This window comes from Lontra canadensis, unplaced genomic scaffold (genome assembly GCF_010015895.1).
Source record: "Lontra canadensis isolate GAN:19392208 unplaced genomic scaffold, GSC_riverotter_1.0 scaffold12, whole genome shotgun sequence".
In the NCBI taxonomy this organism is placed as follows: domain Eukaryota; kingdom Metazoa; phylum Chordata; class Mammalia; order Carnivora; family Mustelidae; genus Lontra; species Lontra canadensis.
This window is the reverse complement of record NW_022631006.1, coordinates 17,790,254-17,815,204: the sequence shown is the minus strand read 5'-3', so window position 1 is coordinate 17,815,204 and position 24,951 is coordinate 17,790,254. Positions and strand designations below refer to the sequence as shown.

Sequence of the window (24,951 nt, the reverse complement as noted above, 5' to 3'; positions counted from 1 at the left end):
CAACGCTCAACCAACTAAACCACCCAGGTGCCCCTAGAAAGGAATTTTCTTAAGCTGATAAAGGGCATCTTTAAAAAAAGTTCCTTGAACTGATTAATAGATTTAACAAAATTTCAGTTGAAATCTAAGCAAAAGGCCCTATAGAGACAAGCTGATTGTAAATTTATGTGGATAGGCAAAGGAACTAAAATACCCAAAACATTTCCAAAAAATAATAATAAAGTTGGAAGAACCACACTACATGATTTTAGGACTTAACTGATAAGGCTACAGTAATCAAGCCAGTATGTTACTGGCAAGGAATAGACATATATAGAAATAAGTGAGGTAGAACAAAGAGCCCAGACATAGACCTGCACAAATATAGCTAATTAAATTTCTTTCAAGACTTATTTATTTATTTGAGAGAGGGTGAGAGAGAGGGCACATGCAGGGAGGAGCAGAGAGAGACACAGAACCCGAAGCAGACCCTGCTGAACACAGAGCCCAATCCCGGGCTCAATCTATGACCTGACATCATGACCTGAGCTGAAATCAAGAGTCAGACACTTACCTGACTGAGCCACCTGGGTGCTCCTGGCTAATTAAGTTTTAACTTTTTAAAATTTTTAAAATTTAGATATAATTCACATACCATAAAATCCATTGTTTTAAAATATACAACTCAATGGTCTGTAGAATATTCACGAGGTTGTATAATCATCACCACTATCTAATTTCAGAACATTTCACGAGCCCCAAAAGAAACCCCATAGAAACTCTCTATTCCCCCCTTCCCTCAGCCCCTGGCAACCACTAATCTATTTACTGTGTCTATGGATTTCCCTATTCCAGGCCAACTGATATTTGACACACAAAAGCCATTCAACACAGAAAAAAACACGATTTCTAACAAATAGTGTTAGAACAAAGTGCATATCTTTATGTAAAACAACCTCAATCTAAACCTCACACCGTATACAAAACTTGCCTCAGAATGTATTACAGATATAAAAGTATAATGTAAAACTTTTAGAAATAAACTTGTGAGCATATCTTTGTGCAGAGTTTAGGACATGATACTAAAGCACAATTCATAGAAGAAGGAAAATCTGATAAGCTGAACTTCACCAAAATTAAAAACTTTTACTCTATGGAAGACACTACTAAGAAAAGACAAACTACAGACTGGGAGAAAATCTTTGCAAACCACAACCAAGGGCTTGTATCTGAACATATAGAGAACATTTAAAATTAACAGTAAGAAAACAAAAGAACTAATTTAAAACTAGGAAAAAGACAGATGTTTCACCAAAGAGGATATATTGATTGCAAGTAAATAAATGAAAAGTTGTTTGACATCACTCAGTCTCCAAAAATTACACATTGTAGTTACATGTATATGACATTCTCAGAAAGACAAAACTATAGCGACAGAGAATAGAGCAGTGGCTGCCAAGGATTAGAGGCAGGGTGAGGGTATGACTCTAAAAGAATAGTATGAAGGAGTTCACAAGAGGTACTGGAACTACTATGAATACTATTATGAACTATTATGATTATAATAATTATGGGGAGGGTTACATGAATCTACACATGTACTAGAACTCAGAACTGTAGAACCCAAAAGTCATTTATCATATATTATTTTTAAATTAAAAAATTTCCAATTTATAGAAAGAAAATCCTTATCTAAAAAGGCTAGTAAAATATTCCTCCCTTTTCCAACTGTGTCTCTGTATAAGGCCATATTTTCTTCAGATGCGTCAACCAAAGCAACATATTACAACAGAATGAACACAGAAGTATGAGAATCCAGCAGTCTTCTATCATGCCAGATATTAAAGAGACTTGAAAAAACATAAAACAATGCCAAACATTTCACCAATTTGCTTTTCTATTCTGGAAACTATTTGAAGCCTATTAGATGTTAACATGTAAGTTTTATTATTTTAAAATAAATAAATTTAAAATATGTTTTAATTTCAATACAGTATCATTACATATAAATCCATGCTAAAAACAAACAAACAAACAAACAAAAACTCTTTAGGGTCCTCAATGAATTTTAAGTATAGTAAGAGGTCATGAGACCAAAAAGTTCAAGAACAGCTAAATTATGTTACAGAGATCTGTAACAGAGATTTTCCCCATTAAAAATCTTGATTTATGGTATACAAAGTTATTTGAATGAGTAAACTTTTTTTAGAGTTTCATTTTTATTTGTTTTATAATGTTTTCTAATATACCATTTTGTAGTTTTGTTTTGTTTTCATCATGATAAGTGTACTCTTTAATCCCCATCACCTATTCCACCCCCCTACCCTCCTCCCCTCTAGTAACAATCAGTTTGTTCTCTATCAGTTGTTCTCTATCAGTTGTTCTCTAAAGTTAAGAGCCTGTTTCTTGGGACGCCTGGGTGGCTCAGTAGGTTAAGCAGCTGCCTTCAACTCAAGTCAGAACCTAGGATCAAGTCCCACATCAGGGTCCTTGCTCAACAGGGAGCCTGCTTATCCCTCTGCCTGCTCTGCCTGCTACTCCCCCTGCTTGTGCTTTCACTCTCTCTGACAAATAAGGCACAAAAACAGACACATAGATCAATGGAACAGAATAGAGAGCCCAGAAATAGACCCTCAACTCTATGGTCAACTAATCTTCAACAAAGCAGGAAAGAATGTCCAATGGAAAAAAGACAGCCTCTTCAATAAATGGTGTTGGGAAAATTGGATGGCCACATGCAGAAAAATGAAATTGGACCATTTCCTTACACCACACACAAAAATAGACTCAAAACGGATGAAGGACCTCAATGTGAGAAAGGAATCCATCAACATCCTTGAGGAGAACACAGGCAGCAAGCTCTTCGACCTCAGCCGCAGCAACATCTTCCAAGGAACATCGCCAAAGGCAAGGGAAGCAAGGGCAAAAATGAACTATTCGGATTTCATCAAGATCAAAAGCTTTTGCACAGCAAAGGAAACAGTTAACAAAACCAAAAGACAACTGACAGAATGGGAGAAGATATTTGCAAACGACATATCACATAAAGGGCTAGTGTCCAAAATCTATAAAGAGCTTAGCAGACTCAACACCCAAAGAACAAATAACCCAATCAAGAAATGGGCAGAAGACATGAACAGACATTTCTGCAAAGAAGACATCCAGATGGCCAACAGACACATGAAAAAGTGCTCCATATCACTAGGCATCAGGGAAATACAAATCAAAACCACAATGAAATATCACCTCACACCAGTCAGAATGGCTAAAATTAACAAGTCCGGAAATGACAGATGCTGGCGAGGATGCGGAGAAAGGGGAACCCTCCTACACTGTTGGTGGGAATGCAAGCTGGTGCAACCACTCTGGAAAACAGCATGGAGGTTCCTCAAAATGTTGAAAATAGAACTACCCTATGACCCAGCAATTGCACTACTGGGTATTTACCCTAAAGATACAAACGTAGTGATCCGAAGGGGCACGTACACCCGAATGTTTATAGCAGCAATGTCTACAATAGCCAAACTATGGAAAGAACCTAGATGTCCATCAACAGATGAATGGATAAAGAAGAAGTGGTATAGGGCGCCTGGGTGGCTCAGTTGGTTAAGTGACTGCCTTCAGCTCAGGTCATGATCCTGGAGTCCTGGGATCGAGTCCCACATCGGGCTTCCTGCTTGGCGGGAAGTCTGCTTCTCCCTCTCACCCTCCCTCTTCTCATGCTCTGTCTCTCATTCTCTCTCTCAAATAAATAAATAAAATCTTAAAAAAAAATAATAAAAAAAAAAAGAAGAAGTGGTATATATACACAATGGAATACTATGCAGCCATCAAAAGAAATGAAATCTTGCCATTTGCGACAATGTGGATGGAACTAGAGGGTATCATGCTTAGTGAAATAAGTCAATCGGAGGAAGACAACTATCATATGATCTCTCTGATATGAGGAAGTAGGGATGCAACTTGGGGGGTTAAGGGGGTAGGAAAAGAATAAATGAAACAAGATGGGATTGGGAGGGAGACAAACCATAAGTGACTCTTAATCTCACAGAACAAACTGAGGGTTGCTGGGGGGGTGGGGGGTTGGGAGAAGGGGGGTGGGGTTATGGACATTGGGGAGGGTATGTGCTATGGTGAGTGCTGTGAAGTGTGTAAACCTGGCAATTCACAGACCTGTACCCCTGGGGATAAAAATATATGTTTATAAAAAATAATTTAAAAATAAATAATTTTTTAAAAAGAATGAAATATATTTTAAGGAAAAAAAAAATCTTTAAAAAAAAAAAAAGCCTGTTTCTTGGTTTGTCTCTTTTTCCCCCCTTGCTCATTTGTTGTTTCTTAAATTCCATATATGAGTGATATCATATAGTATTTGTCTTTCTCTGACTGACTTACATCACTTAGCATAATACTCTTTAGCTCCAACCACATTGCTGCAAATGGCAAGATTTCATTCCTTTCTTAAGGCCAAGTAATATTCCAGTGTGTGTGTGTGTGTGTGTGTGTGTGTGTGTGTGTGTGTGTGTGTTTCTTTATTAACCATTCATCTATTGATGGATACTTGGACTGTTTCCATAGTTTGGCTATTGTAAATAATGCTGCAATGACTATATGGGTACATTATCTCTTTGAATTAGTGTTTTTTGTATTTTGGGGGTAAATTCCCAATTGTGCAATTACTGGATCATAGTTCTACTTTTAATTTTTTGAAGAACCTCCATACTGCCATCCACAATGGCTGCACCAGTTTGTATTCCCACCAACAGTGCAATAGGGTTCTTTTTTCTCCACATCCTCACCAACACTTTTTGTTTCTTATGTTTTTGATTTTAGCCATTCTGACAGGTGTGAGGTATTTGCAGTTTTGATTTGCATTTCCCTGACGATAAGTTATGTTGATCAACTTTTCAAGTGTCTGTGGCCATTGGTATGTTTTCTTTGGAGAAATGTTTACTCATGTCTTCTGTCCATTTTTTTTTAAAGATTTTATTTATTGATTTGACAGAGATCACAAGTAGACAGAGAGGCAGACAGAGAGAGAGAGGGAAGCAGGCTCCCTGCTGAGCAGAGAGCCGATGCGGGACTTGATCCCAGGACCCTGAGATCATGACCTAAGCCGAAGGCAGCGGCTTAACCCACTGAGCCACCCAGGCAGGCACCCTTCTGTCCATTTTTTAATTGGGTTATTTGTTTTTTGGGTGTTACATTATATCAGTTCTTTATATATTTTAGATACTTAAATCCTTTATCAGATAAGCCATTTGCAAATACTTTCTCCTATTCAGTTTTAGTTTTGTTGATTGTTTCCTTGGCTGTGCTGAGACTTTTTGTTTTGTCATTGGTTTTTGCTTTTACTTCTCTTGCCTGAATGAATAAACAACTTTTTTAAATTCTACAATCTGAACTTTTACAATTCTTTTTTTAAATAAAAAAGATTTATTTATTTGACAGAGAGAGAGAGCACAAGCAGGGGGAGCATCAGACAGAGGGAGAGGGAGAAGCAGGCTCCCTGTTAAGTAGAGAGCTGGATGTGGGCTAGACCTGAGCCGAAGGCAGATGTCTAACCAACTGAGGCACCCAGATGTCCCCAATCATTCTTTCAATAAACATTTGATGAAGACTCTGCCAAAAACTGTGGGAATACTAAATGAGTCACTATACTAATACTAATACTAATATACTAATACTAAAGAGTCACTAGCCTATAGGACATGAATGGCTCTAGAAAAGACTTCTCGAAGATGATGCTATTGAAAGAATACCTACATGAACTGAAATATATTAAGAGGAGACCGTACAGCTGGTGGAAAGTTTGGGATTGAATTAGTTAGTGATTAGGGAACTAACCAACCAAACACACAAACAAATGAAAAAATCATTAGCTCCAGGAAAAACAAAAAATAATATAGGACAGAAAGAATACTCACCACTATTATCTCTATCTATATCAATAGTAAATTTCACCTACGTGTCAAAGCATTCACAGAGTCAAGAAAACTTAAAGTCTGGGGCACCTGGGTGGCTCAGTCATTAAGTGTCTGCTTTCAGCTCAGGTCATGATCCCAGGGCTCTGGGATTGAGCCCTGCATGCATTGGGGTTCCCTGCTTAGCAGGAAGCCTGCTTCTCCCTCTCCCACTCCCCTGCTTGTGTTCCCTCTCTTCCCATCTCTCTCTCTCTCTCTGTCAAATAAATAAATAAATAAAATCTTAAAAGAAGAAGAAGAAGAAAACTTAAAGTCTGAATACTGTCATAACCAAAACTAAGATATAATATTACTAGAAAAATAGCATCTATGGTAGGAATGAGGTAAGTAGTAAAAACACTATACCCTTATCTTCCATAGTGGAAAGCCAACAAATTATGACTTAAAAAGTTAAAAATTAAGCAGCAGCAATACAGCTTAATAGTTGGAGATATGGAGCTAAACACTGGAAGAATCAGGAAAAAGTTCAAATGAGTACTTCTGCAGAGTTCGAAACAGGGCAGGGTGGGGAGGACAGAAAACTGTTCAGAAAACTGTTCTTTTCTAGAATAAAGTGTAGAGAATCATTCAATTTTATATGCATAAACTGATTAAAAATAAAAAATAAATTTAAGGGGCATCTGGGTAGCCCTGTGAATTAAGCATCTCACTCTTGATTTGGGCTCAGGTAATAATCTCAGGATCATCAGATAGAGCCTCACATTGGGCTCCATACTGGGCATGGAAGATTCTTTCCCTCTTGCTCTCTGCTCACCCTCACTTGCATGCTTTTTCTCTCTAAAAACATAAAAAGTAAAAAATTTAAAAAAACAACTTGTAAGACATTTAAACATGAAAAGTTCTTTATGTTTTAAGTGAAAGAGCTATGAAACAGCATATATGTATGATCCCATTTGTATTTTAGAAAGTGTGCACACTGAGGTGACTGGGTGGCTCAGTCAGTTAAGCATCTGGCTCTTGGGTTAAGCTCAGATCCATGATCTCAGGGTCCTGAAATCAAGCCCCGTCTCAGGTTCCACGGTCAGCATGGAGTCCCTCTCCCTCTGTTCTTCCCCTTGCGCTCACTCACTTGCTCTCCCTCCCTCCTGAATAAAGTCTTTAAAAAAAAAAAAAATGTGTGCACATTAATTACAATACAGGAAAAACCTAAGTGATGTTTACCAACTATTAACATATTAACAAATACATGTCTACATAATAGGATTAATTTCTTGGAGAAGATTCCTATGAATTTATAACAGCAAGTATGTAGTTTTACAATAAGAAGAAAAACATCATTTTTAAAAGTTAAAATTTTCAACCCTTACATATATGGTCAAATGATTTTCGACAAGGGTACCAAAACCCATTCCAAGGGGAAAGGACAACCTTTTTAACAAATGGTGATGGGAAGCAAGATAGTCACATGCAAAAGAATGAATCTGGGGGCGCCTAGGTGGCTCAGTGGGTTAAGCCTCTGCCTTCAGCTCAGGTCATGATCTCAGGGTCCTGGGATCGAGTCGCACATCGGGCTCTCTGCTCAGCAGGGAACCTGCTTCCTCCTCTCTCTCTGTCTGCCTCTCTGCCTGCTTGTGATCTCTGTCTGTCAAATAAATAAATAAAATCTTCAAAAAAAAAATTATTAAAATCCTTTAAAAAAAAAAAAAAAGAATGAATCTGGATCCTCACTTTATACCAGATAGAAAAATTTACTGAAAAGGGACCAAAGACCTAAGTGTAAGAACTAAACTACAAAACTCTAAGAAGACTACGTAAGTAAAAAGCTTCATGACATTGAATTGGCAATGATTTCTTGAATGAAACACCAAAACAGAAGAAAAAAAACAAAAGATAAATTGGACTTTATAAAAACTAAAAACTTTTGTGAATCAAAGGACACTATCAACAGAATGAAAGGGCATGGAATGGGAGAAAATAACTCTAAATCATATCTCATTAAGGGTTAATATTTAGAGCATATAAAGAGCTACAATTCAACAACAAAATAACAAACAACACTATTTCAAAATGGGCAAACGGGGTTGTGGGGACACCTGGGTGGCTCAGTCAGTTAAGCCTCTGACTCTTGATCTCACATTAAGTCATCATCTCAGGTCATGAGTTCCAGCCCTGTGTTAGCCTCCACACTGAGCATGGAGCCTACAAATATATATAAATAAATAAATGGGCAAACATCTTGAATAGACATTTTTCCAAAGAAAATATGCAAATGGTCCATAAGCACATGAAAAGATGCTCAACATCATTAATTATTAGGGAACTGCAAATCAAACCACTAACCACTTTATGTGTATTAGAATGAGAATTATAAACACACACACACACACACACACACACACACACAATAACTGCTGGCAAAGATGAGAAACTGGAATTTGTGCATTGCTGATATTAACGTAAAATGGTGTAACTATTACAGAAAACAGTATTGGAGGTTGCACCAAAACTAAAACATAGAATTAAAATATGATCAAGCAATGCCACTTCTGAGTATATATCCAAAAGAATTCAAAGTAAAGAGTCAAAAACCTATTTGTACACCGGGGCGCCTAGGTGGCTCAGTGGGTTAAAGCCTTTGCCTTCGGCTCGGGTCACAATCCCAGGGTCCTGGGATCGAGCCTCGCATCGGGCTGTCTGCTCAGCAGGGAGCCTACTTCCCGCCCCCGCTTTCTGCCTGCCTCTCTGCCTACTTGTGATCTCTGTCTGTTAAATAAATAAAATCTTTAAAAAAAGAAAAATATTTGTACACCAATGTCCATAGCAGCGTTATTCACAATAGCAGAGAGAAGGAAGGAAATAAGTGTCGATCCCAAGTGACAGATGAATAGATAAAATGTAGTATATACATACAATGCCACATTATTCAATCTGAAAAGGAAGGAAATTCTCAAACACATCACAACATGAATGAACGTTGAAGACATTATGCTAAATGAAATAAGCCAGTCACAAAAGGTCAAATATATGATTCCATTTATAACAAGCACCTAGAGTAGGCAAATTCATACAGACAGAAAAGTAGTTTCTGTCTGGTGGTTGCCAGGGGCTACAAGGACAGGATAACAGAGATTCATTGTTTACTGTATATAGAATTTCATTTCGGAAAAATGAAAAAGTTCAGGTGGTGATATATGCACAACGATGTTAATGTTCTTAATGCCACTGAACTGTCCACTTAAAAATGGTTAAAATGGTAAATCTTATACGTATTTTACCACAATAAAAATTTTTTAATGACTACCAGGTACCCTTCAGATATAACTACAAAAGCCAAATAATTTTCACTGTCTCATTCTGAATTGCCAGGAAGAAAGTAGTATCCCATAATGGAGTCCTTCACAGAACACTGAAATAAATCTAAGAATACACCTGTTCCAACTGGGAAGTGAACCCTAGGGGAAAAGCCCAGAATCCCATAAGCCACCAAGGTATACTATACTACTTATAAAATGGCTCTCAATGATACCCCATCTGATGCTTTCTATCACTCCCACCCCTGAGTATAGGTGAATCTAGAGGTTTGCCTCTAATGAACAGAATACAGCAAACATGACGGGAAGTCACTTCCCAGATGTATTATAAAAGACTGCAATGCCTATCTTGCTGACATTCTCTCTCTTTGGATCTTCCCATTTGCTTACTCTGATTAAACAAGCTGCCATGTTGCCCCCAGGAAAGGTTCACATGGCAAGGATTATAATTCTGCTAGCAGAATTATATAAGTCCACTTATAATAGGTACCAACAGCTAGCAGAGAACTGAGGTCCTTGGTCCAGCCACTCACAATCAGCTGAATCATACCATCGGACTCAGCTTGTAAACAGATCCTTCCCCAGCTGAACCATGTGACAATTACAGCCTACCTTGACTGCAGCCTGTGATTGACCCTAAAACAGAGTACCTAGCTGAGTCACAAACCAAAATCTTGACTTAAATACACTGTGAGATAATAAATGTTGTTGTTCTAAAACACTAAATTTTGGGTAATTTGTTATGCTGCAATACACAACCTATATACTAGACTTCAATGGCATGGGATAATAGTTTCTCAAAGTTGTACATGAACCACAGGTTCTTTTTGATTCTACATCACTGATTATATCTTTAAAAAATTAATGTAATTTGGCTGCAGTATCAATGCTGTCAAATAATTGGAATTCATTTTTCAGTAATGCTAATAAGTTAAAAATAATCTTGATACAAGAAAACTAGATACTGCAAGAAAAAAATTAAATTCCTCCTTGACAATACCCTCATTGACCTAAAATTCAAAGTAAATAGCATTCTGATAAATTCAGACAATGATTCTAAATGTGGAGGTGTTGTCAAAACAGACCCAAAGATGATGAAAATATGGACAAAACATAGTAAATGGAGATTCAACTTGCCAAATAACATGTGGTAAACACTGAAACATTTACTAGATAGAAAAAGATTGAGAAGCAAGTAGCCAACAAATAACACTGACAAGCCCCAAGACTATAAATCCCTTAACGATGAAGACCATATCATAATCACATATCCTCTGCCATAATCAAAAAAAGATTAACTTTGCAGTTAATCAACAGATAGTTGGTAAAGTTAATTGATGAGCTGAAAATGAGATATCAAGCTATAATTTAAAAGTCATATAGATTCACATACACAAATATAACAAAGATGAGAGGAAAAGGAGGGAAAAAAGGGAAAATGAAAATAAGAATGATATTTGGGGCACCTGGGTGGCTCAGTGGGTTAAGCCTCTGCCTTCGGCTCAGGTCATGATCTCAGGGTCCTGGGATCGAGCCCCGCAAGCCCCGCTTTGGGCTCTCTGCTCAGCGGGGAGCCTGTTTCCCCTTCTCTCTGCCTGCCTCTCTGCCTACTTGTGATATCTCTCTCTCTCTCTCTGTCAAATAAATAAATAAATAAAATCTTTGAAAATAAGAATGTTAAGAGGCACAATGGCAAATGGATAAAAAATTGTGTAAGAATTCCATAAGCATAAGCCAAACCAAACCACACCTAAAAAAGAGAACTCCCTATAAGAGAAAATAACATAATACTGCTCTGTGTTTATTGCCTTCTAACCCCAGGGACTTCTCACAAAATAGACATTAAGACCAGACTACCTAGATTCAGATTCTGGCTGTGTAATCTAAGGCCCATTACTTAACTTTTCTGGGCCTCAATTTCCTCATCTATAAGAAAAAGATAACGGGGCGCCTGGGTGGCTCAGTGGGTTAAAGACTCTGCCTTCAGCTCAGGTCATGATTTCAGGGTCCTGGGATCGAGCCCAGCATCAGGCTCTCTGCTCAGCAGGGAGTCTGCTTCCCTTTCTCTCTCTCTGCCTGCCTCTCTGACTACTTGTGATCTCTGTCAAATAAATAAATAAATAATCTTAAAAAAAAAAAAAAAGAAAAAGATAACAACGGTGTCTATCTAAGGATTAAAAGTGATAATATTTGATATATGTAAAGTGTTTATTTATCTGCCTGGCACAATAAGTGTGCTCAATAAATGGCCGTCATTACCTAGTAAATCATACTGTATGCTTCTTAACCAAAAGAAAGAGAAATTGTCATATCCACAGACATACTACTGTCCAAAACAGACCCTATACTGCTTGCATGCTGATGAAAAGAAATTATGTTTGCATGGAGGCCTTGAATTTAAACCTATTATACAACTACTACTTATCAAAATCTAAACAAAAATTTATCAGCAAGAGAAAATTACTACTCTACAACTGTGATTACAAATTAAATTACAGCATTTACATTGCTACAGTTTTGCTTTTAAAGTTAATAGAAAAATTAGTTGATCAAAAAGGGAATAAAAATAAACCAATGACACCTACTATTTCCAGATTGGAAACAGTATAAATTAGTTCCTAAATATGTCTTGACTTGAAGCAAATTTTGAGAACCCACCCACATGAAGGAAGGAAGCATTATCATAGTTGACTATCAAAGGAGAAATTATTTAAAAATAAAAATTTAAAGACTCATACACTGCTGGTAGGAATGTACTTTGGAAAATAGTCTATATTATAAAGCTGAAAATATGCTTACCCCACAACCCAACAACTCTTTTTCCAGGTACATACCCTAAAAACACTCTTCTCTCATGTGTACCAGGGAACATACAAAAATATGTTCATAGCCATACCATCCATAAACACCAAAGCTAAAAACAACCCAAATGTTCAGCAAGAAAAGAATGAAAAAAGTGTAGTATACTCACAGAGGTTAAAAAAAAAAAGTATTCTGGGGCGCCTGGGTGGCTCAGTGGGTTAAAGCCTCTGACTTCGGCTCAGGTCATGGTCCCAGGGTCCTGGGATAGAGCCCCACATCAGGCTCTCTGCCCAGCAGGGAGCCTGCTTCCTTCTCTCTCTCTCTCCCTGCCTCTCTGCCTACTTGTGATCTCTGTCAAATAAATAAATAAAATCTTTAAAAAAAAAAAAAAGTATTCGTTTCCTACTACTATTGTAACAAATTACCACAAAATTAGTGGCAAAACAACACAAATTTAAAATCTTACAGTTCTACAGATCCTAAGTCTAGTCTTCTAATGGGGATAAAATCAAGGTGTCAGCAAGGCTATGATTCTTCTGGAGTCTATGAAGCAGAATCCCTTTTCCAGTTTTAGAAGCTTCCTGGATGCTTTGGCTCATGGACCCATCCTCCATGTTCTGAGCTAATAGTGTAGCATCTTCAAATCTCTCTCTCTGACCTCTGCTTCCATCATCACGGGTCTTTATTTATGCCTCCCTCTTACAAGGTCCCTTGTGACTACAGTGAACCAACCTGAATAATCAGGGATAATCTTCCCACCTCAAAAGCCTTAACTTAATACAACCATGAAGGCCCTTTCACCATATAAGGTAACACACTCACAGTCTACAAGGATTAGAGCATGAATATCTTTGAGGGACTATTTTCTACCTTCTACAAAAACTATTAAAATGAAAATGGGGACGCCTGGGTGGCTCAGTGGGTTAAAGCCTCTGCCTTGGGCTCAGGTCATGATCCCAGCGTCCTGGGATCGAGTCCCACATCGGGCTCCTTGCTCAGCGGGAGCCTGCTTCTCCGTCTGCCTCTGCCTGCCACTCTGCCTGCCTGTGCTCACTCTGACAAATAAATAAATAAAATCTTTAAAAAAAAAAAAGAAAGAAAATGAAGAAACTACTTCAACCCTGAACTGTAAGAACAAATCTCACACACAACATTGAAAAAAATCAAGCAAGACAGACATATACATACAATATAAGTCCTTTTATATGAATTCCAAAAATAAGTAAAACCAAATTATATTAAATAGGGATGCAAACACAGGTAGTAAGTCTATAAAGAAAACCAAGGACATGATTTTTCACAGAAATCACAAGAATAGATTCCTTTGGGGTAAAGGGGGATGAGATAAGGAAGGGGTTTCTGAGATGCGGGTAATGTTCTATTTCTTAACTATTTATAATTATTTGTTAAACTGCACAATTAAGTTTTATGTAGTCTGTGACTGATATGTCTTATAATAAGAACAGTAACAGATAACCGTCATATGAACCAGAGGCAAGGATAACCAGAAACAGAATAATTTAGGCAACAACCATCTAGCAGTGTGACAGCTCAGCAAGAGACTGTTCCATCTACACAACGGTGAAAAGCCAGTTAACCTATGAGTTGGGCATAGGGCAGAAATCTAGGTTCACAATAAAAAAACAAGCCTAGAAACATATACATAATTTACAATGTCTTCCTAATAGACTATAAATTTCTTGAGGTCAAAAGAAGAATTCTCATTTTTGTACTTAGTACCTAGTATAATACCAACCACAGAACAATCTTTCTAATAAATGTTTAATTACTGGAAGAATGAATGAAACTTCTTTCACCTCCTATACAGCTGACTGAAATTAAGTCATCCTCCAGCAAATACTGAGTTGATTTGAAAATACAACATATAGTCATTCAATAAATTGCTACTAATACACAGAAGAGTAGATAGAAGTATAATGGAGGTTTCACCCTCAATGAGTTTACGATCAAGGAAAGAAAATGTAAACAATTATTTCCAAATTCTTCTTTGAAATAGAATACATACTACAAAAACAGAAACTGACATTAATTCTCTGGACTTAAAAGACAAAAAATATAAAAAGTTAATAAACATCAAATTTTAAGGGCCAAATACATATGACACATCAGAACTGCAGGAGGTTTACCTGGGCTAGGACAATCGAGTTTCTTAGAGGAGGTGGATAGGATTTACAATGGTCCCGTAGATTGCAAAATAGCCACAAATTCCTCCCATTCCTGTATACACACCTCTTTACATTGTGACCTTGCTTCAACTCCCATCAAGAGGTAGAGTTTCTTTCTCCATCCTAGAAACCAGGCTTGACCCTGTGACTTGTTTTGACCAATGGGATATTAGCAAATATGACCAGAAACTTGAAAAGTACTTAAGCACTGAACTTGCCCTCTTTTGCTGGTTTTGGAACCTAGACTGTGAAAAAAAAAACGAAGATAGCTGACTGCCTCATGTGAGCGAGCCCAGACAACAACCAAAAAAGAACCATTCAGCTGGGTTCAAACTACCAATCCAAAGAACAGTTAACCAACAAACTCTTGTTTTAGCCTCTGGATTTTGGGATGGTTTGTCTGAAGGCAAAAGCTAACTGAGGAGCTAAGCAAAGACACAGAAGAGGAACTGAACACAACGTACAAGTGCACGGGAAAAATGAATGCATGCATTAGTCTAAATTGACTAAGATTAATCTAAAATAGTTCTGATCATAGAGAAAGAACACATAGGTGTGAAAGGTAAAGTTCAGACTGTAAAAATCAGGCTAGGAAGAAAAATGAACTCATTCTATTTCAGTAGGCAAAGGAAAACCACTGAAGGACTTCAGAGCTGGGGGAGGATACAAAGCAAGAGGAAAGGAAGACCAGTTAGAACTACTGTTATCTATATATGCTGAAGTAATAAAATTTTATTTGGCAGGGAAGCTAGACAATTCACAAAATAAATGTGTGGTTTTTATAAGTAGTGTCATATATAGTTTATGTTAGATTCTGTTCTAACAGAAAAATAGAAAAATTATTTTAAAGATTTATTTATTTATTTATTTGAAAGACAGAGAGACCACACACGTGTGAGTGCCCATGAGCAGGGGGAGGGGCAGAGGGCGAAGGAGACAAGCAGACCTCCCACTAAGCTCCATCCCAGGACCATCTAGCAGATGACTGAAATCATGACTGAGCCAAAATCAAGAGTCAGGTGGTAAACTAACCAGGCCACCCAGGTGCCCCAGGAAAATTATTCTTACCTACAATTTTAATCCCAATGGAAAGAATGCTAGCATTAATCATCAGAACTCATGACGTGTCTAAAGAGTGTAGAAGATATTTTTGAAACTTTATTTGGGCATAAAGATAATACACAGATTTCTAATGACAGCATAGCTGTGAAATATGACTCCTCTTTGTTTAAGTTTTAAATTTTCTCACCAGACTACTGCAGTTCCTGGTATAATAAAGTAATAGAGATCAGACTTACCCTCCTACCTTCAACAACTAGCAAAAAGGGACAATGGATTTTAGACATTACAGAAAACAGGAACTATAGAACAGAGATCCATTAGAAAAGAGAAATAAATAAAGCAAACCTTACAACTGCCCCAAACTCACAACTTGGAAGGGAATTTTCAGGCCACAGCACAGGAATGGGGAACCCAAACAGAGCCCAGCAGTCTCACTGAGTTGAGGAGACAAAATTCAGAGTTCTAGGGAAGTCAAAACAGGACAAGAGGGGAGGACAGATCAGCACAAAGAATGAGCTGTGGATATCTAAAAAGGCTGATTCCCCTTGAGACTCTGGCTGAGTTTATAAGTGTACGTGTGTGAGGAAGTGAAGTGATCAAAGCCAGGTTCAAATCACTGGAGAGGGGTAGGCAGAACAATCTCTGATACTCAAATAAGGCTACAAATAGTTTGCATACTCACCAGAGTGAAAAAGACCTTCAAAAACATCCAGGGCATTGAATTTATCAAAGTATTCTCAAGTAACTTAACTGTCTTCCAAAATAAACCCTGAAAAGATTTAAAGGAATAAAAAAAAAAAAAATCCTAGCACATAATAACGTAAAATCATAATGCCTAGCACTCAAACAAATTACCGGGGATGCAAATAAGGAGAAATATCAGTCAATAAAAACAGACCCAAGTCAAAGCATTCTTGAGAAAGAAAAACAAAGATGGAGGTATTACAAACCCAGATTTCAAGATCTACTACAAAGCTATAATAATCAAACCAGTATGGTATTGGCACAAAAACAGACACATAGATCAAAGAAACAAAATAGAGAACCCAGAAATAAAACAGCACACTTATGGTCAATTAATCTAAAACAAAATGAGCAAGATTATACAATGGAGAAAAAAAATGGTCTCTTCAGTACATGGTGCAAGGAAACTAGACAGCTACATGCAAAAGAATGAAACTGGACCACTTTCTTACACCATACACAAAAATGAACTCAAAATGGATTAAAGACCTAACTGTGAAACCTGAAACCATAAAACTCCTAGAAGAAAACATAGGCAGTAATCTCTCTGACATTGGCCTTAGCAACATTTTTCTAGATAGGTCTCTGCAGGAAGGGAACAGGAAATAAAAAATAAACTATTGAGGCTACACCAAAATAAAAAGCTTTTGCACAATGAAGGAGACCATCAACAAAACAAAAAGGCAACCAACTGAATGGGAGAAGATATTTGCAAATGACGTATCTGATAAGGAGTTAATATCCAAAGTATATAAAGAACTTACAAAACTCAATGGCAAAAAAAACAAATAATCCAATTTAAAAATGGACAGAGATCCTAAATAGACATTTTTCCAGAGAAGACATACAGATGGCCAACAGACACCTGAGAAGACATTCAAAATCACTAATTATTAGGGAAATGTAAATTAAAACCACAAGGAGGTATCACCTTATACACGTCAGAATGGCTAGCATCAAAAAGATAAGAAATAACAAGTGTTAGCAAGGATGTGGAGAAAAAGGAATCCTCTAACACTAATGATGTAATGCAAATTGGTACAGCCACTGTGGAAAACAGTATGGACAGTTCTCAAAAAACTAAAACTAGAAATACCATATGATCCAATAATTCCACAGTAGGTATTTACCCAAAGAAAATGAAAACATTAATTCAAAAAGATATATGCACCCCGTGTTTACTGAAGCATTACCTACAATAACCAAGATATGGAAGCCATCTAAGTATCCAATAAGAGATGAATGAATAAAGAACTTACACAGATGGAATAATATGGAATGTGGAATATTACTCATCCATAAAAGAATGAGATCTTGCCAACAGTGACAACATGGATAGACCTTGAGGGTATTATGGTAAGTGAAATAAGTCAGACAAAGACTAATACCATATGAGTTCACTTATATGTGGAATCTAAAAAAATAAAAAAACAAATTAAAAAAAATCAGATCCACAAAAGCAAAGAACAAGCTGCTGGTTGCCACAGGGGAGGGCAGTGGTGGGATGGGCAAAATGGATGAAGGGAGTGAGAGGTATAGGAGTCTAGTAATGGAATTAATCATTCATGGAGATGAAAGGTTAAGCATAGGAAATATAGTCAATGGTATTGTAATAGCACTGTATGGTAACAGATGGGAGCTACATTTGTGCTGAGCATAGTACAACTCTAGGTTTTCTTAGCACTATGTGGTACACACTAGAAACTAATGTAACACTGTGTATCAATTATACTTTAAGAAAAAGGAAGGAAAGAGGGAGGGACGAGGGATGGAAGGAATCAGAGAAAGAAGAAAGGGAGAAAGAAAAAGAGAAGAGAGAAAGAAAAAAAGAAAGAAAGGGAGGGAGGGAGAGATAGACAAAGGAAGGAAGGAAGGAGGGAAGGGAGGGGAGGGGAGCAGAAGGGAAGGAAGAAAGAAAAGGAAAGGAACAGAAAGGGGAAAGGAGGAAAAGAAAAGAGAAAGAAAAAGTAAAAGCAGACCCAGAAAAGATACAGATGACAGAACTGGTAGACAAGGAATTCTAGACATGAAAAGTATATATCTGAGATTAAAAAACAAAAAAACCAACACTGTATAGGTTAACACCAGATTAGCTACCACAAAAGAAGGAATTAGTGAACTTCAAGGTAGAGGAAAAAAACTATCCAAAATTAAACATACAGAGAAAAAGAAACCAAACCAACATAGTATCAGTTAGCTATGTGCTAAAATCAAAAAGCCTAACATACATGTAACTGGAGTCCCAGAAGGAAAGAACAGATTGTTTACACTTTTACTTTGTTGTCAGTTACTGTAACCATACTGTGTTATATAAAGTTTCTCTCCACTTTTAGTAGATATTTTAATTTCTAGATATGCCTATTGGGCCCAGAAAAATTCCATGTTTGGGGGAAAAAATCTAAAGAGAAAATGTCTTAAATTTTTTCAAATCTGATGAAAACTATAAATATACCAAACACCCCCTATTAAAGTGAAAGATCAGATGCTTTCAAAGTAATCATGCTCTATTATGTAAATAGTATTTGGAATATATATTCTGTAGTCCAATTATAGATTACAGTTAGGTACAGAGTGGCTATCTCATGTATCTCAAAACTCAATATATTTTTCACATAATAAAAAATAAACTCAATTCTGTTTTTAAACAAGCTGACTTACAGACAAAAATTATCAGAGACTACACAACAGGTAAGTTTTTTAAGACATCTAATAATATCAACATAAACAACAGAAATAAGAGTGGAGAACAGGATAAACCCCATGTGATTTTGTTTTTGTTTTACCCCACAGGTTTTAGCAAGACTCTCTCAAAAGGGTTATTAAAAAGTGATGAAGGGTATGGACATTGGGGAGGGTATGTGCTATGGTGAGTGCTGTGAAGTGTGTAAACCCGGCAATTCACAGACCTGTACCTCTGGGGATAAAAATATATTATATGTTTATAAAAAAATTTAAAAAATTAATAATAAAAAAATTTGCAACTTAAAAAAAAAAAAAAAAAGAAAAAGTGATGAAGGGGCATCTGGGTGTCTCAATGGGTTAAAGCCTCTGCCTTCGGCTCAGGTCATGATCCCAGGGTCCTGGGATCCAGCCTCAAGGCGCGGTGGGCTCTCTGCTCAGCAGGGAGCCTGCCTCCTCCTCCTCTCTCTCTCTCTCTGCCTACTTGTGATCTGTCTGTCAAATAAATAAAAATCTTAAAAAAAAAAAAATCAAATGTTCCTTCTAAACTTTTACAGGAGGTAAATTACACTTACAGGAGCATGGAAGCTCTCTGGGTTCAATAAATATATTCAAGAAGGTAAGAAACTTTACAAGTCAGTATGGTTACAAATACTGACAACAGGATAAAAGTGTAAACAACAACCTAGTTCTCTTCTCCCTGACTACCACACTAACAACTACAGAAGTACAGTGTTAACTTACATGTCCAGATTATAATGAAATTATTAAATAAGACCATTCCTTGGATAAAATCTTCTGTAACCATATCAACCAAACAAAGCATTATATCTATGATCTTCCCATTAAGACAAAGAAAACATCAATACAGGAAACTTCTCTGTAATGATCTCCATTGTAATTATATTTTAAGTATATTAATTTCCCTTATTAAAAATAGCAAAACTGAAGTGAGAAGAGATTAAGTAATCTAAGGTCCTATGATATGTTACAGTAGGAATGAGAATACATTAAAATCTCATCTTGATGCATATTAACAGTTTACATTCATTTGTTTTAAAATCATTTATTGGGCGCCTGCGTGGCTCAGAGGGTTAAGCCTCTGCCTTCGGCTCAGGTCATGATCTCAGGGTCCTGGGATCAAGTTCCGCTCGGGCTCTCTGCTCCGCAGGGAGCCTGCTTCCCCCTCTTTCTCTGCCTGCCTCTCTGCCTACTTGTCATCTTTCTCTGTCAAATAAATAAATAAATAAATCTTAAAAAAAAAATCAAGAACATATAAAATAATAATCACAAAGAGAAGAATAATTATGTCTACCATAGTCATATAAATATAGATCAAGAAATCTGCTTAAAAATCACCTGCTTAAAAGATGAAATGGTCTGGCATAACTGATACTCACATTATGTAAATAATTTAATTTCAATCTGTATTTGAAGACTTTTATTTTTTTAAAGTAATGTCTACACCCAGCGAGGGGCTCAAACTCACAACTTTGAGTTCTAGAGTGACATGCTCTACCAGCTGAGCCAGTCAGGTGCCCCTCAATCTGTATTTTAAATCTGCAATCAAAGCTCACCAGATGTTAAGGAAGATAGAAACTTTTTTTTAAAGATTTGTATTTGCGGGGCGCCTGGGTGGCTCAGTGGGTTAAGCCTCTGCCTTCAGCTCAGGTCATGATCCCAGGGTCCTGGGATCGAGCCCCGCATCGAGCCCCGCATCGAGCCCCGCATCGAGCCCCGCATCGAGCTCTCTGCTCCGCAGGGAGCCTGCCTCCACCTCTCTCTCTGCCTGCCTATCTGCCTACTTGTGATCTCTGTCAAATAAATAAATAAAATCTTAAAAAAAAAAAAAAAAAAGATTTGTATTTGCTATTTTCTTTTTTAAGATTTTATTTATTTGACAGACAGAAATCACAAGCAGGCAGAGAGGCAGGCAGAGAGAGAGAGGGGGAAGCAGGCTCCCCGCCAAGCAGAGAGTCCGATGCGGGGCTCGATCCCAGGATCCCGGGACCATGACCCAAGCCAAAGGCAGAGGCTTTCACCCACTGAGCCACCCAGGTGCCCCTGTATTTGCTATTTTCTTAACATACATTATTTTATATTATGTTTTTAAGATTTATTTATTTACTTGAGAGAGTGCAAGCGTGGGAGAGAGCACAAAGGAAGAGGGAAAAGCCAACTCTTCAACTAAGCAGAGAGCCCAATGAAGGGCTCGATCCCACCACCCAAGCCAAAGGCTGACATTTAACCAGTGAGCCACCTAGGTTACCTGGAAGATAGAAACTTTTGAGTGGTTATACTGTATGTGTTGTAAATATGCTGAAACTTCAGCTCTAAAAACCTCAACTTTTTCATATAGACTTAAAGGCTCTTGTATCAAATATGGAAGTCTGACATTTAATCTGAAAGCACTGAGTACTTAGAGAATAAAAGCTATAAAAGCACTTTTGACACAAGGATTCCAACCACTAAAGCCTGGCGAGGGGGGTGTCTACCACTTGCATCACTATCATTTACAATATACTAGATAACAAAAAAGTTTAGTTTCAAAAATTTGTAAATACTGAAGATGTCCTGCAATACTGTTAATCAAATAAACTGAACAAACCTCCAGCTATATTTTGAGTATTTCTCAAAAACCTCAAAAAAGAGAAAAAAAAATACATGAGTAGAATATGTTTGAGTAACATATGCTCAAATTGCTTTTTTAAAAGGATTTATTTGCTTAAAAAATAAATAAATTTAAAAAAAAAGGATTTATTTGTTTATTTTATTTATTTATTTATTTATTTTAGTTTTATTTAAGTAATCTCTACACCGAACATGGGGCGCTACCTCATGACCCTGAGATCAAGAGTTGCACGTTTTTCCGACTGAGCCAGTCACGGACCTCATATGCTCAAATTCTAAAGCTGCTGGCCACATATCTATAAACTTATTTATTTATTTATTTGGAGACAGAGCACAAGTGGGAGAGGGCCAGAGGGAGCGAGAGAAAGAGAATATTAGGCAGTCTCCATGCTCATTGTGAAGCCTGACACAGGGCTGGATCTCACAACCCTGAGTATCACGACCCGAGCTGAAATCAAGTGGGAAGCATAACCAACTGAGCCACCCAGGTGCCCCTAAATAATTTTTTTATAGTTTTTTTTTTTTTTAAGTGGAGAAGAAGTAAGCTACATTCTCCATAAATTCTCAAAGGTTGTTTTATTTTGTGAATCAATTCAGCCCACACCAGTTCAATAATGGTCATTAAACATTTTTCCTTATATACAGCCTTTTTTTTTTTAAGGCAAAAAACATTCATTAACTCACAGAGTTTCTAAGGATTAGGAATCTAAGAGTGTCTTAGTGGTTCTAGGTCAAAGCCTCTCATGAGTGGCAGTCAAGTTGTCATCTCTATATATAACTTTTTAAAGTTATAAAACAAAGAATTGACTGCCCCTGCCAAAGTTAAATTTCATGATCATGGTGAAGTAAGCTCCATTACATTTGTTTACATTGAAAAACCAACAATCTATCACTAATTCTCACATTTTAGTGCATTTTTTATGTAAAATACCTTCAAAACTGTCTAAATTACACAAACTTTACTTCTAACACTACATTTAAATATATCTGAAGTCCTACATAATTGAGTTCAATTTGCTAAAGCAAATGAGCCTAATCTTATGAAGATTTCCTGAGGCATTAAAATAATCAATTTTTTTTAAATTTTATTTATTTATATGACAGAGAGAGACACAGCAAGAGAAGGAACAAAAGCAGGGGGAGTGGCAGAGGGAGAAGCAGGTTCCCCACTGAGCAGGGAGCCCAATGGGGCTCGATCTTCATGACATGAGCCGCAGGTTCAGCATGCTTAACGACTGAGCTACCCAGGCGTGCTTATAATCAGTATTTTTTAAAGTCAAAAAAGACACAAAATCTGAATAGAGTATGCGCTAAATTATGCATTAACCATAGTACAAGATAATGAGCGAGATATATTATTCTTAGCCCCCTACTGAAGATCAAATTTGTTTCAATTTACTATTAGAAATTAAGTTAAATAAGCTAGGGACTTTATGTGTCTAACACTGAAAAAGGAAAAAACATTTCTTAACATCCTATCATAAAGGAAAAGTGTTAGAGAAACTTCCCTTCATAAGCATGCCTCAAACATCCCCTACAGTGCCTTGATAAAAATGTATCATACAGGAAAACATAAGCTTTTAAATTAGATTCCTTATGGTATCTTTTCCATTTGAATAAGTTACAATATGCCATGGAAGTCCCTGGAATTAATATTAATAGAGTTAATATTAATTTTTCAAGATTACTCCTAATACTAGTATTTATCATTATTACTACTTCTTTGTAAGAAATAATACATGGCGTCCAGCTCCCTAAATACTTTACAATCAATCTCCTATCTCCCCTTTCCCCAAAATAGAATGTTGACTCTATTCCATTTAGCCAAAAGAAAACAGCAAACACATCTTTATGGTCTATTCTGGCAAATCAGTGTTTAGAAACCAATGCAACTGTTACTAATGGCTCAGAACCAAACACTGTAACAAAACACACTGAGTGGATCCTCCCTGTGTGTGTACATGCGCCCATTCATAATAACGTGATCCTCATACATGCATTCAAAATCTCAGTTTATACTAAATACCAGAACACCTCTACATAATACACAGCATATAAGAAAACTGCCCTCTTTAATGTTCAAAGAAAGAACAATTTCTACAGCTAAGTATGAGAAGAGTTAATACTGGGATTGCTGCCACCTATCAACTTTAATTCAAAGCAAAGTACAACTCAATGTCATTTTTACCTCTAACGCTGCCACGCTGAAACAAAATTAACTTCACTGTGCGATAAAGTATGCTGGCATCCCAATGGATTATTTACTTCCCTGATTTGACATTACATATTTGTGGAGTCTTTTGTCCCTCTCACAGCATCCCAGAGTGTCAACAGCGTCTTAGTTAAGGCAAATGACGGGCAAATCCCTCAGGTCATTACTTCGCACCCTAAGTACCAAAAAGTCATGGCCTTCATGTCGTTACTACACAGCGAACACTGCACAGTCCCATTACCCCTTCTATTATATTTGGGGAGGCGGGGTGCGAAAGAAGCGCTCAGTGTATCCAGAGAACGCTGTGTTCAGTCCTGGTACCAGAAGCAGCACGAATACAAGTAATATGTGGGTCACCCACAGAGAGAGAAACAGTGGAAGCTTCGTGACCCTCCAAGTTCAGTGAAGACACCAAAAGCTTCTCAGGAAACGGGGCACAAGCCTTCGGGGAAAGGGGCAGAAGCAGAAGGTCTCCGAGGTGGAGTGACTACCTCTGGCACAAGCCCAGGGCGTGGGCGACTGAGGAGTCTCTCGTACCCTTCCCCTCCGCACCAGGGTCGGTCACTCCGCAAGGGGTGCGGCCGAAGGAGGGGATCAGGACTGGGAGAGGGCGGGGCCCGGGGCACCCCAGCGGCCCCCTGGGGGTTCGGGGGGGTGTGTCCTACCTGGGCCGTGGCGGACGCAGGGATTTCGGGTGGAGGGCTCGGATCCAGCTCAGGGCCAGGACCCGCAGGGATCAACCCTCAGCAAGCGGGACCGCCGCCGCCTGCCCATCCCCCGCCGCCGACTGCGGCGGGACCCGAGCGCGGCTTCGAGGGCCGGCCGGCTTGGTAGTCCCCTCGGGTACCGTCCGCGTTTACTGGCGGCGGCGGCGGCTGCTGTAAATGCTGCTGCTGGCCGCCCCCAGCCGCTGCTCTTGTACCAGCCCCTGCTCCCCCTCCTGCCGCCGCCGCCGCCTCGTCCCCACCGCTCCCATCGCCGCTGCGGCGACTACTGCAGCGCCCGCTGACCCGACCCGACGTTATTCTCCCCCTTCGCAACCCGACACAGCCTAGCCCACCTGCCCTGCCAGTACGCACGCCCACCTCTCCGCCACAGGTGCTGATTGGAGAGCGCGTCCCGGGCCCGCCACGTCGGTTGGCTGATACCATTGCCTATCACCAAGTGGGCGGAGAGACAGGCAGGGAGCATCTCCGCCCCCCCACCGGAGAATTGCCGCTATCTTCAGGTTTGCCTGAGAGAGCGAGTTACCGGGAAAGGAGCATCACAATGGCAGCGCGCATGTGCGCAGGAATTCTGGGCCTTGTAGTTCCAGCCGGAGCCGCAACTGCCCGCTGGTCCAGAGTCGAGAAGTAGAGCTTCTGAGACTAGTGGTTGGCGCACAGTGGTGTCCTCCTAGCTCAGTAGTTAACTTGCTTATA

At 38.3% G+C, this 24,951-nt stretch overlaps 1 protein-coding gene across 2 annotated transcripts in view; it reads right to left on the bottom strand.

The window, feature by feature from the left end:
* Positions 1 to 24,659, bottom strand: part of TTBK2 (tau tubulin kinase 2) — a 164,533-nt gene extending 139,874 nt beyond the window's left edge. The window contains exon 1 of one of the 2 annotated variants that reach the window (XM_032856709.1): positions 24,616 to 24,659. The gene's annotated coding sequence lies outside the window, so the exon portion shown is untranslated. Of the gene's footprint in view, positions 1 to 24,195; positions 24,587 to 24,615 lie in introns of those variants that run through there. The other variant, XM_032856708.1, reaches the window with a different exon arrangement.
* Between the last annotated feature and the right edge of the window lie 292 nt (positions 24,660 to 24,951).